The 13,002-nt window shown below is 39.5% G+C and overlaps 1 long non-coding RNA gene across 1 annotated transcript in view; it reads left to right on the top strand.

The window, feature by feature from the left end:
• LOC131736926 (uncharacterized) overlaps positions 1-13,002 on the top strand; it is a 44,420-nt gene that overhangs the window by 16,360 nt on the left and 15,058 nt on the right. The window contains exon 2 of the long non-coding RNA XR_009328518.1: positions 5,878-5,931. This is a non-coding gene — a long non-coding RNA (uncharacterized LOC131736926). The remainder of the gene's footprint in view (positions 1-5,877; positions 5,932-13,002) is intronic.

Consider the following 13,002-nt stretch of genomic DNA (forward strand, 5'->3'; position numbering starts at 1 on the left):
TTGACTTTACAAAATGGTTTTCTGTGAAGCACCAGCCAGCACTTTTCAAAGAAGTCGTGATGGCAGGGAGGGCACTTGAAAGTTACATGAGAGGATACCATGAACGCACAGGATTTGCAACGTTCTTGTTTCACTTAAGAACTTTTGAGTTGTCCGTACCATATGACAATTTATTGTACGGTATGCTGGCACGATGTTTTGTGGTCATTCCCTGTTCTTACTGTGCACTTCAGAAACGCTAAAAGAGTGTGACTACACTGTGGTGACATCACAATCATGGGGAAAGAATGTTCCACAACAAGTCATTGTAAATGTAGCCTTTGTGCTAGGCATATTATCAATTAAAACTAGAACCGTGCTATTAAGGGTTTTGGCTTGTCTGCTGAAATCATTTTTGACTTTTTTTTTTATTATTGTTTAAATCATTTATCAGACATCAGAAAATGTGTTGCCTCTTACAGAATACTAGTGTGATATCTAACTTATGGATTTACAAAATATTATAATGATGAAAATGAATATTACTCTCACAAGGATAATAATTCTTAGGCCAGCTTCTATAAAGTATGTTCAATACTAGTGGTAAACTACATTTTAAATATATTTTTACTACCAGCAAATAAAGCGTTTTAGTTAGTGTGTTCAGCAATTTAGCAGATTCAGCCATGAAATTTCAATTTGTTGAGGTACAATAACTTCACCTGGGCTTGACAGTTCCAGGGATAAGGTGTTGCTATTTTTGTCATATAAAAATCAGTGAAACAAAAATCATTTTTCTGCTACCTGCCAAGGGAATGGAAAATATTTTACTATAAAGCAAATAAATGGTTATTACTGCAAAGTTTAATCCATCCTTGAATTGCCTTTTCTCTGCAGATTACAGTTTAATGCCTAGCTGGCTCTTGCAGGTATGTTAACAGCAGATAAAAATTGACTGACAGAAGTGAATGAATGCGCTGCTTGAAGCTGGGGTGGGGTATAAGCGACTTTATAATCCATGGCTGGCAATGGAACATGAAACAAGAAATGTGATTGGTCGAGGAAGGTCCATATATTGGATGGATACGGACAGTTGGAGCCTTGTCACATATTCTAAATCATTTAAAGTATCAGACGGTAGCCATCTTGCTTTTACAGTTACAAATGTACAGCTGTAACTATGAAACTGAGTGACCAATTACCTGCAAAAAATCCCTAAGTAGTAAGTGGAAGATGGAAATAAAAAAAAGAAATACCAATAAGTAAATTGCTGTCTTTATACTCAGTCACCCCGACTGTCACTTAAAATAATGTATTTTAGCAGTTTGTAAACGCTACAGAAAAACACAAAATAACACTTCTGCACATTATCCACCCCTCTCAGACACATACCTTGAAAAATTACTGAAATCCTAGACGTCGTTGTATCTCTTTTTATTCCTCCCGTCTGTTCTGCTCAAACAGTGTGTGTCTGCATTGTCAGTGACAGGGAGAAAAAATAACTTGGTGCCGTCTGAACTCAGCCCCCTGGTGTATTTTTTCAATGGCAATGTCCACAATATCAAAAATACAGATGTACTTTCTTTTGCATGTTCCAATAAAATTAATTTACTCAGCTTAAATTAGTGTGTAGTTCAAAGTTATAAATGGGACTACTTTATTGCCGTTAGGGTATTTAATAAAAATAATAATAATTTTTTGCCCTAAACATGATTTATGCTTTTCTTCTTCAAATCTACAGTTTGACCTGGATTATAAATGCTCCCGACAGGACGTCCATATACAGCTCTGGAAAAAATTAAGAGACCACTGCAAAATTATCAGTTTCTCTGGTTTTACTGTTTATAGGTATGTGTTTGGGTAAAATGAACATTTTTGTTTTATTCTATAAACTACTGACAACATTTCTCCCAAATTCCAAATAAAAATATTGTCATTTAGAGCATTTATTTGCAGAAAATGACAACTGGTCAAAATAACAAAAAAGATGCATTGTTGTCAGACCTCGAATAATGCAAAGAAAATAAGTTCATATTCATTTTTAAACAACACAATACTAATGTTTTAACTTAGGAAGAGTTCAGAAATCAATATTTGGTGGAATAACCCTGATTTTCAAGCACAGCTTTCATGCGTCTTGGCATGCTCTCCACCAGTCTTTCACATTGATGTTGGATGACTTTATGCCACTCCTGGCGCAAAAATTCAAGAAGCTCGGCTTTTTTTGATGGCTTGTGACCATCCATCTTCCTCTTGATCACATTCCAGAGGTTTTCAATGGGGTTCAGGCCTGGAGATTGGGCTGGCCATGACAGGGTCTTGGTCTGGTGGTCCTCCATCCACACCTTGATTGACCTGGCTATGTGGCATGGAGCATTGTCCTGCTGGAAAAACCAATCCTCAGAGTTGGGGAACATTGTCAGAGCAGAAGGAAGCAAGTTTTCTTCCAGGACAACCTTGTACTTGGCTTGATTCATGCCAAAGCTGCCCGATTCCAGCCTTGCTGAAGCACCCCCAGATCATCACCGATCCTCCACCACATTTCACAGTGGGTGCCAGACACTGTGGCTTGTAGGCCTCTCCAGGTCTCCGTCTAACCATTAGATGACCAGGTGTTGGGCAAAGCTGAAAATTGGACTCAGCTGGGGGTGCTTCAGCAAGGCTGGAATCGGGCAGATTTGTCTTTGTGAAGGTACTGCATACATAATGTTCAGATGGAAATAATTTTATAAAAGTTGAAATCATTTTAGGAGTTAGATATCCAGTCAACTTGGGAGCTACTACTATACTTTTATGGAGTTACTGTAGTACCATGGCATAGAGATGTAATCCATTTACTGGAGCAACTTAATGTGTACAGAATATAGTACCAGCAACAGATAAATACATATATAAATAAAAGTAAAGATTAAAATGTACATTGTACATGTAAGCTGATTTATTATGAAATTCAGCCGTGTTTGACAATACATTCTTCTTCAACCGGAAGCTGTGCAATAGGTATAGATTTTCCTCTTGGGATGAACAGTCTGTTTTAACCAAAGCACACCCCGATTCATACAATTCTAAAATCAACACACACTGTAGTTGAAGGACGTATTGCCCAAAATGTCATGAACTTTGATAAAAACCAGATTATGTACATTTAAAAACGTAACTTTCTGCATACAACTTTATGTTCAAAGCAGTTAAAGAGTAAGTAGCTGGGTTCCAAAAAATATAGCATTATATGTCCTCACATGTTGCTGCAACGTACCTGTAATTTCTTTTCATTGTTAACATCCTGACAACTTTTTAAAGGTATAACTTTAAAGTGTGTTTCAAAGCTCTTTCCAAAAATGTCCGCTCTAGTGCACTGGGGTTTGAGATCTGTCCTTTAAATCACTGCAGGATTGTTATTGCTGTGTTACCTGTTTGACAATGTGGGCAATAATCCTTACACTACACCGTGTAACAATTTTTTTTTTTTTTTTTTGTTCCTGGGTAGTAAGTGTTATTTCCTAATTGCTTATGCCTCAAAAGTATAGAAAATGGCTATTATTCCCCACAAACTTTGCTTTTGTGACCAGGACAGTGATATTTTGAAATTTACCTATTTTCCAGAACATTCCAGATAGATTCAGTGCTGAGTAAACTTGGAGTAACTTCTAGAACTTTCTAGAACTTTCCAGTAATATAAATAGTAGTATAAATACAGGGGCCTTAAGCCCACCAGTTCAGTTTAGTTCCAGCTGCCTAAGTGGATACATATCTGCATTTTTCTGAAGGTGTCAGAATATAAAGATATGTTTTAGAAATGAATACAAAGTATACCAGTCCCCTAGATATGTCATCTCTGAAATTAATCAACAATTCTATTTCATTTAAATGCTGTAAGATACAGTGGAACCATCTGCCTTACCTTACAAGGAGTGAGACCGAAAGAAATAAGCTGGAATGAAATACACATTTTACCAAATGCACAGCATAGCAAACCTGTCGCTGGTGGTAATAACCAAGATTATTATTCCAGGCAGCCGCACACATGTCTGGGTCCCCAGACATGTCTCAAACCTGAAATGTATTGAACATCAATGGAGGAAGAAACCAAGTTACAGGTCCAAGTGCTGGGAAACTGGAAGCAATCAGAAACCATTCTTCTTTACAAACTGTCAAAAATGTAGACTGACGAATGCTCCAAGAGGACTAATAGATTTACATTTCAAGTTGCTTTTCCATTGCAATAGTTAGATTAGTTTACTGTCTTTCTTATATTATTGACTATTTGATTATTTAAAAATATAGTAGTCTCGCTGTTAAAAAGACCGAAACGCAGAAAACCGTGATGTGTGATGTAGAAGTGAATTTATATTATGAAACTTATTAAACTATTGCTGATCTTTTTATAAAAATAAAAAAAGTAATAAAAACAAGATTTGATACTACTGTATTTCTTCAAAAGGCACCATATGTTTGTTTCCTTGTTTTGAGTATTTCTATTTTCTGGCACCATGCAATATTGTAAGTGGGTCCCTGTGACACAGACAAAATGCTTCTTGGTGATAAATCTCCCTCCCGACCTGTGAGGGCGCTGTGTAAAGGGAACATTTCCAGGGTTAGGCAGAAGTCTGCCACCTAGAAAGGGGGTGGAGCTATGGCACAATAAATCATTGACCCCGGAAGGGAAACGATGTGGCAGCCGCGGATTGGAGGAGCGGTTGCAATCGTTAACCAAGGGGGCGTGATTGATGGTATATAAGGGGACGTAGCGAGCAGATGTGTTCCTTTGTTGTGGTTAATGCTGAACTGGAAGGAGAACAGTGTTGTTATTGTGAGTGTTTGGTTTGGTTTGTCGTGTCTAAATATATACTTCTTTGTTGTTATTAGACGACTAACACGCTAAAGGCCAGCACCAAACCTGGACAACTGTATTTGCACCACGAGCACTATAACACTCACTGTGGACTTGTGGTCGTGTTTGTGTTATGTGTTTGTGTTTAAAATATCGGGACTATTATTTCGGGACCAACCCGTGGATTAAAACGGAGCAATACACAGCATTGTATTGCCTGTTATCATTATTGTTTACTGTTGTCATCAGACTTGGGATTACAAAATAAACCATCATTTCACCAGTACTTAGTTGTTTGTCCTTGTCTTGAGCACTGCATCACCCCCACACCTGCGCACTGCAAACCACTTTGCCACAGCCCCCCTACCATCAGATATGTTGAAGGGAAAATGTAATTGTTCATGGCATTTATCTTTGTGAAGCAACAAAACTTTTCACTACAAAAAAGGAGTTTGTTATAGGCTACAGCGTTAACAAGGTGAAATGGTTTAGAGTCTATTCTGTCAGGTCAAGGCAATGGCAGTCCAAATGGTGTGCAAATATTTCACTTCAATCAATGAAAGTAATCATCTGCTTTACATCTGATAAAGCAGGGAGTAAATGATTAATGCCTCCATTATCTTTATGAAATCAGGTTAGTCCGGGGCTCAGCATTTGAAAAGGATAGTTCTCGAGGCATATCAAATTGCTGTGTGTGTACAAGGTTTGGTTGGGGAAAAATACCTTTCTTTTGGGCTGCCATTGGTGCATTGATAAAAAAAAAAACACATTAGAGAATTACTGTTTGGACAAATCAATCCTCATTGAAGCTGCTAAAGGGGAACACAACTAAAATGGCATCAGTGGGTTATATTGTATGCTGCTACAATATATCTTTAAATTAATGTCTCCCAAAACCATGTGATCTGTATTATGTAATATAAGCGGTAACTCACTAAAAATGTAAAATCATCCTTCAGTTTACCCAGTGCTGCAGATAGAGCTATTACAAGAACAGGAACTTGGATCTAATACATCATGCTTTCTTAAGGGCTTTGTTAGTAACACACATTTTGTTTTATTTTCAGAAAGGGCCACTGTACAATCAAATACATCTATAATTACTGTGAAAACGTTTTACGGTAAGTAAGCATAATAATTATAGAAAGTTATTTTAAGACGTCAGAAGAAACTAGGTTTTTAACACTTGTGCTAATACACTATGTTACAAAACAGATAAATGTGGAAATTAACCATGGTACAGGGGCGAGAGAACTAGGGGTACTGGGGGTGCAGTAGCTGGTGCAATGGTAAATCCTGCTCATTTTGTAAATCTTATAAGCTGTGTGTCCAGAGCACTGCACCTTTTCACATTGCTTTAGAACACGAAAGATAATAGACCAATCAGCACTGACTGTCACAACAGAGATGGGATATTTTATAAATCATGGCATTGCAATCTCGCGAGAGACGGGTAGTAATTGAAATGCATTAAATATTAATGCTAAATACTATCACCATTTTAAATACCAAACATGGCATTTTACTTTAAAAACACACACACACACACGGTTGTCACAGAAGTCTCTTTCTTTTTAGTGATTCAAATTAAAATGTTATTAAGATCCTCCACTGTTTCTCCCAAATATTTTCACTATCCACTCCCTAATGAGATTGAACTTAGTTCAGGATTATTTTTACCTTGAATGACCTGTATTAACATGTACTATAAAATAATGCAGAAGAGATATATTTCATAAAGACAAGCTTGAGTTTGGTGGTGTTGCTCAGTGTTAATTCAACAGTACAGTCTATAGTAATGTTGGAGAGAAATGAAAACCCAGGCTCACAGTCAGATATTTAAAAGAATAAGTAGCTTTCAACATATTCTTACTGTCCCCTAACCTTTTTATGTTGTGGTTCTCTTCCTGCAGTTCAGGAGCTGCTCTTCAGTTCTAGTTGACACTTTAGTTGATCTTCCCTGGGTTACATATGTCTATGGTCGGCAAATAAAATTAAACAGCAAATGCCAAAAAATATTTTAAAAAATAAATTATATATATATATATATATATATATTTGGCCTGTTTATTACCTTGTTAAACAGTGGCGGTGTTTAGATCTGCCACTTTATAGATCTACTGAATATATATCTGTGACAGGATAGCCAGGTGTCTAAGGTGGTCAGGAAGTAGGAAGAGCTGAAGAGCGGTAAATGTTTTTATTTTACAAATAAAAATGACAAACTAAAACACTGCTCACAGAGCCAAAATATAAGGTTGAACAAAACAATTGCGCACCACAAATAATGAACAGAAAATCCCTCACCCAAGTCTCGCACTATCACGGTGAGTTTACACATAAACAGAAGAGTGAGTCTGTCTGTCTGTCTGTCTGTCTCTCTGATATATCATGTGGCTGATCCCAATTAGCACCAATGATCTAATTTGGGAACAGCTACATTCTCACATATATCTGGCAGGGATAGGAATTAACCCCATCCCTGCCAATCACCACCACAAACACCACACTTATTTACAAGCAGGGCTCTGCCCCGCTACAATATCGATTTGTCTTTCCAGTCTTTCTTATTTGCACAAACTGAAAGCATTTGCTCAATGCTAGAAGAGCACCTGAATTCTCAACAAATGCTGTAATAAGTCAATTAAGAAACCTTTAATTAAAGATGGACTCTGATAGAAACAAAGAACAAATAGTTGGTTTCAATGTTGTTAATCCACAAGGGAAAATCTTTACATAATAAAACTGTACATATTCATATATATTCATTTATATATATAGCTCAAAGAGCCAGCTGCCCAATGTTTCGATATATCTTTCTCAAGGTCTCAAGGGAGCATGTTTCACAGGGATTTCCGGTAGTATTATATATATATATATATATATATATATATATATATATATATATATATATAGTATGTAGGGTGTCTCTATAAGCATTAGATTAAAAAAAAACTGATGCATACATACAAAATAACCACAATCCATTCAAAGTTTGCTATAAGCAGCTGAGTAAGCACAAAACAACAATAGCTTACAGGGATGCCAAGGTTGGCAGTGTTGGCAGAGTCTGTGGATTCTAATAATCCTCTTTACCACAATTCCAAGAATGTTTATTAGAAATGAAGGCCCACAATCATGTTCAATTAAATTTAACACTAAAACATAATCTTTTGGGGTCAGTTGAACCCTTACTGTAAATTTAAATGGCACAGTGATAAAATGCACATTTTATATATGATAGGGAAAAAAATTGCATAACAAAATGATTGTCAAGGCAAAGATATCTAGCACATTTACACAAAAGTGCATGCTACATATCTCAGACATAATTTGTCTAACCCTTAAAAATAAGTAAATGGATTAGACAGTAAGTCTGCACAGCACTTTTTTTTTAAAATTGTGTTGCTGCTTTACTGACAGTGAACAGAAATACGTATATGCCCACTTGGATATTGTAGCTATTACTCGAGGTAGACATCTTGACACAGCAGATTGACGTGTTCCATAAATGTCACCATTATTTCATCAAAATGTATCATTGACTTTACAAACGTCTTGGGTCAGTGACTCTAACATGTAATGGAATGTATGTCTTCAAACTAGATATAAAATTCACACTGAATTACTTGAACAAGTACTCTGATTCTTGGTTGTGAATTATCACATAAACTATAGCTATGACATTATTTATAGCACAAAACTAGGTGACTGATGCATAAAAAAGTCACCATTTATAAACAGTGCTGAACTTTTGGTGCCTTTTGTAGGCTTCTGGAAATGTACAATAATAATAATAATAATAATAATAATAATAATAATAATAATAATAATAATAATAATAATAATAATAATAATAGTAAGAGCAACTTATTTTTTTAGATAATGTTACAAATTCTAACATACAACACTATTCGCTTTACTTTAGTCTTAGTCCTGACATTAAGTGCCAGACATGGAGTTAACCACTGCCACTGTGTCACGGACCGCTCTCATTTCAGACTCCTAATAGTGTTGAACTGTGTAACCCTCCTCACTTTACCATCAGTCTGCTTTCACATGATACAGGCATGACTGCTGGCACACTGCCTATGGCAATATTAGAAAAGCTGCATTGCTTTTTATGGGGCAGTTTCCATGGAAAAAGAAAAATAAGTCACCTTTTTCTCACTCTATTTCGGTAGCACTTTCAGGTTGTGTGTATTTCCACATAGTTTTTGTTTAGCCAGAGAAATTCTCCTTCCAAATGCAAATAACCTAATTATTAAAAAAAAATACAGGAGGGTATATTTCAATATTTGTCTGAGTTTCAGCTTTCTTAAACTTGTCTGAGTTTCAGCTTTCTTAATTAATAATAAAAAAAAGAACTACGAGAAACAAAACAATAACCGAGATGGCGTTATACAAATAAATAAAATTAAATAAATAAATAAACATCCCATAAGAAAGCTGTGTGTACTATCCTTGTATTATTGGCAAAACCTTTGACAGCATATATATTTATTATAAACATATTATACACGTGCGTATATAATAGGGGTGGGTATTGGGACTGAGGATATGTATTGCAATATATTGCAATACTGAAGACAATTTTGCGATATGTATTGTGATACATATTGATGCTGATGTTGATTTTTTGTTCCCATCTACATATATAAACTATGCTTCCCTTTCAACTTGAAGACGACCACCAACGAACATTATGTATGGGATATGCCTGCCCATTGGGTAGGTATCACTGAGCTCTCTATACCAGAGCTGCCGATAGGCCCCTCCCTGGGATGACGTACTCAGTCCTGCCCACTGAGGGATTATAACCGTCATCCTGAGGAAGCCATTTCTCTTTTTCCATCGAACCCGTGAGGGCGACCGATGTGACCTCACAGTTGGTGGTCATCTTCTCTTTCAGGGAACCAGGGTTACGGTAAGTAAACTAACGTTCCCTTTCAATTCGAAGACGACCACCAACGAACATTATGCACTTGGTTCCGCCCACCGAGGGATTAAAACCGTCATCCTGAGGAAGCCATTTCTCTCAAGATGGTAAGGTAAGACCTCTATGTCTAGCTGAGCGTGTTGATAGAAAAGAGCTTCTTGTGTCGAATTGAGTCGATTGTATTTCCCTTGCATTCGTGCTAAAAGCTGGCTCACCGCTTTCCCGGAATCAACGACTTTGAAAAGACCAAGCATTTCGCCTTTCTGTCTTTCAGTGGCCTCCTCGCTTGCGTGGTAGGCCACTCTTTTGTTATCTGTCTGTCGTGTGTGAGAGACTGCCTGTGCAGTCACCCGCGAGTGGTTGTCTATTTCTTTCTTGAGAGTACACAGTTCCTCCACGGGGCTAGGCCTTGCCACATCCCCTCTGTCGCTGGCTGTGTAGGCCCGCACACCTCGATGAGCTGGGCCTTGTAAACATCTATCTATTTTTTTTTTGCTGTCTGCTTCAACTCGCCCACCGTGGCTTCGGCCCTTGTGTCCCCCTGGTGCATGCTACGTGCTGACCCAGGTGTGTGACCGCACATTTGGGGTAGGCACAACTGCATAGCTGCCCCCTGGTGTTTCAGTACCACGACACACGTATAGCCCTTGGTACTTTGGTATCTTGGTGTGTAAGGTGCTCATTGCATATGGCACATGGTGCCCAGAGTTACAGACACAGCGCCGCATGGTACACAGTGCACTTGGTTCTTGGTGCGTGCAGTGCTCTGTACGCGTGGTGCACATGGTGCTTGGCCCACTGCTACAGCACTAGTGCACGAACGCACGGTGCACACAGTGATTGGTGTCGATTGCGAAAGAGACGCGTGATCCTCCACCGGACCCCGGCTCTGCCGCGCCCCGCTGTGGAGTTGACTCCACTGGATTGTTTCGGCCCGCCCTCTCTGTGCGCTTAAAAATTCTAGTTCACCCGCATTGCCGTGGTGTCTGTTGTATTACCCTCCCAGCTTTGCTGTTGTGTGCGTGTATGTGTGGTTTTATTTCACTGCCTTGCAGTTGAAAAAAAATAAATAGACCTTGTCTTGCCTATGCTGGGAAGCTGTACGCTGGTGGAGGCAACCCTCTCACCTGAGCGAAGGCGTAAAGATGGGAGTGATACACAACCGTCAATTGCTGATGACAGACGCACCCAACTCTAGTTGGGGGGTGGTCTGGGCAGGCAGAGGAGTTCGCGGACCCTGGTCGGATCGCTGGAAATCCCTGCACATAAATGCGTGGGAGTTGAGCGCAGCCCACGAGTGGCCCAATGCGTTTTGTACGCTTTCCCACCGATACCGCTTATCCATGCCTTCTTTGAAAAGGTCAGGAGAGACAAGGCGACATTTCTCCTGGTGGCCCCTAGATGGCCGAGGAGATTCTGGTTTTTAAACCTCTGCTAGCTGCTGCAAGGCCAACTCTGGGGGGGTCCTGCTGGGCATGGATCTCCTCAGTCAGGCACAAGGCACCCTCCGTGGGTCTGAACGGGACCGTCTGTCCGCCTTAGGGCTCTCAGACGCAGTTGTCAGTACATTGCAGAATGCTAGGGCCTCCTCCATCGGGGAGTTGCATGCCATATGTGGAAGTATTTTCAAAACTGGTGCATGGCCAGAGGTCATGACCCCAATTATTGCCCTATAGCAACTAATTTGCAGTTTCTGCAAGATCTGTTAGAGGCGGGTCGATCCACCTCTCCCTGAATGGAGCCTTGATGTTGTACTGGAGGCTCTCACGAAGGCCCCGTTTGAGCCCATACACTCCATAGAGTTGAAGTACCTGTCTATGAAGACAGCCTTCCTCGTGGCTATCACCTCCGCTAAGCGGGTCAGTGAGCTGAAGGCGCTGTCTGTGCACAGCTCCTGCATGCGTATTTGGGAGGATGGCAGCAGGGTGTCTCTGCGCACCAATCCTGCTTTCCTCCCCAAGGTGATCACAGCCTTCCACATTAATCAGTCTGTGGAACTGGAGTCCTTCCATCCACCACCGTTTGCTTCAACGGAGGATGAGAGATTGAATTTCCTCTGCCCAGTGCGGGCATTGAGATGCTACGTGGATAGGACATGAGCTCTGTGTCAGTCTGACCAGCTCTTTGTCTGACATGGGACACAGACCCTAGGACAGACCCTCTCAAAGCAACGTCTGTCACATTGGATTGTGGACACAGTCTCACACTGCACTAGAGAGTTGGCTACATCTTGGGGCCTCTTCAGAGGGACCTCTATGTCTGATATTTGTACTGTGGCTAGCTGGGCTACGCCGCATACTTTCTCTAGGTTCTACCGCCTTAATGTGGTAGATCCTGCTCTGCCTTCATTGGGCACAAGGGTCCTTGAGGATGTAAGCTCACGCCGCTAACCATTGGGTTATGCGGTTCTGATGCATCCCTCATATGCTGCCGTTCCTTCTCCCTCGCGACGGCTCTGGTATACATTATCCATACATAATGTTCATTGGTGGTCTTTGAATTGAAAGGGAATGGCAGGACCGAGTGCGTCATCCCAGTAAGGGGCCTATTGGCAGCTCTGGTATAGAGAGCTCAGCGAAACCTACCCAATGGGCAGGCATATCCCATGCATAATGTTCGTTGGTGGTTGTCTTCTCTTTCAGGGAACCAGGGTTATGGTAAGTAACCTAACGTTTTTGTCATTTTTATGGAATTTATAGTATTATGTAATATGAAATGCCCAGTAACTAATTTTTGTTGGATCCTCTGAAGTACGTGCATGTGCTCACAAATTGAAAAATAGAAAAACAGTGCTGGTTTGAAAGCTATTTAAAGTTCTCTAAAAACATAGATTTTAAATGTAATTTTTAATTTTTGAATTATAAATATCTTTATTTTCATTTTATATTAAACCTTTTTTTTAAAAAAGTGCATCCTATGACTGTGGCCATAAACACAGATTTAAAGCTGCTTTATATATCAGTCAGTGCAGAGACCCGGGGTTTGGAATAAACGACTGACCTTGCTTTTAAGATTTAATATATATTACAAAAGCATAAATAAGGGCTTGTGACAGGATGACAGAGGTTTGAGGCTCAGAGACAGTGGAAGGGGCAAAATAATGATATTTATTAAACAAAAATAATCAAATAAATAGGCACAAGTGCCCAAACAAAAGGTTTAAACAAAATACAGAAATGTAGGCTGGGCCTTAGCCTTCACTACAGTTTCTTTCTCAAAAAGCTAAACACCACACCACACCACACCACACCAC

The sequence above is a fragment of the Acipenser ruthenus genome, chromosome 4 (genome assembly GCF_902713425.1).
Source record: "Acipenser ruthenus chromosome 4, fAciRut3.2 maternal haplotype, whole genome shotgun sequence".
In the NCBI taxonomy this organism is placed as follows: domain Eukaryota; kingdom Metazoa; phylum Chordata; class Actinopteri; order Acipenseriformes; family Acipenseridae; genus Acipenser; species Acipenser ruthenus.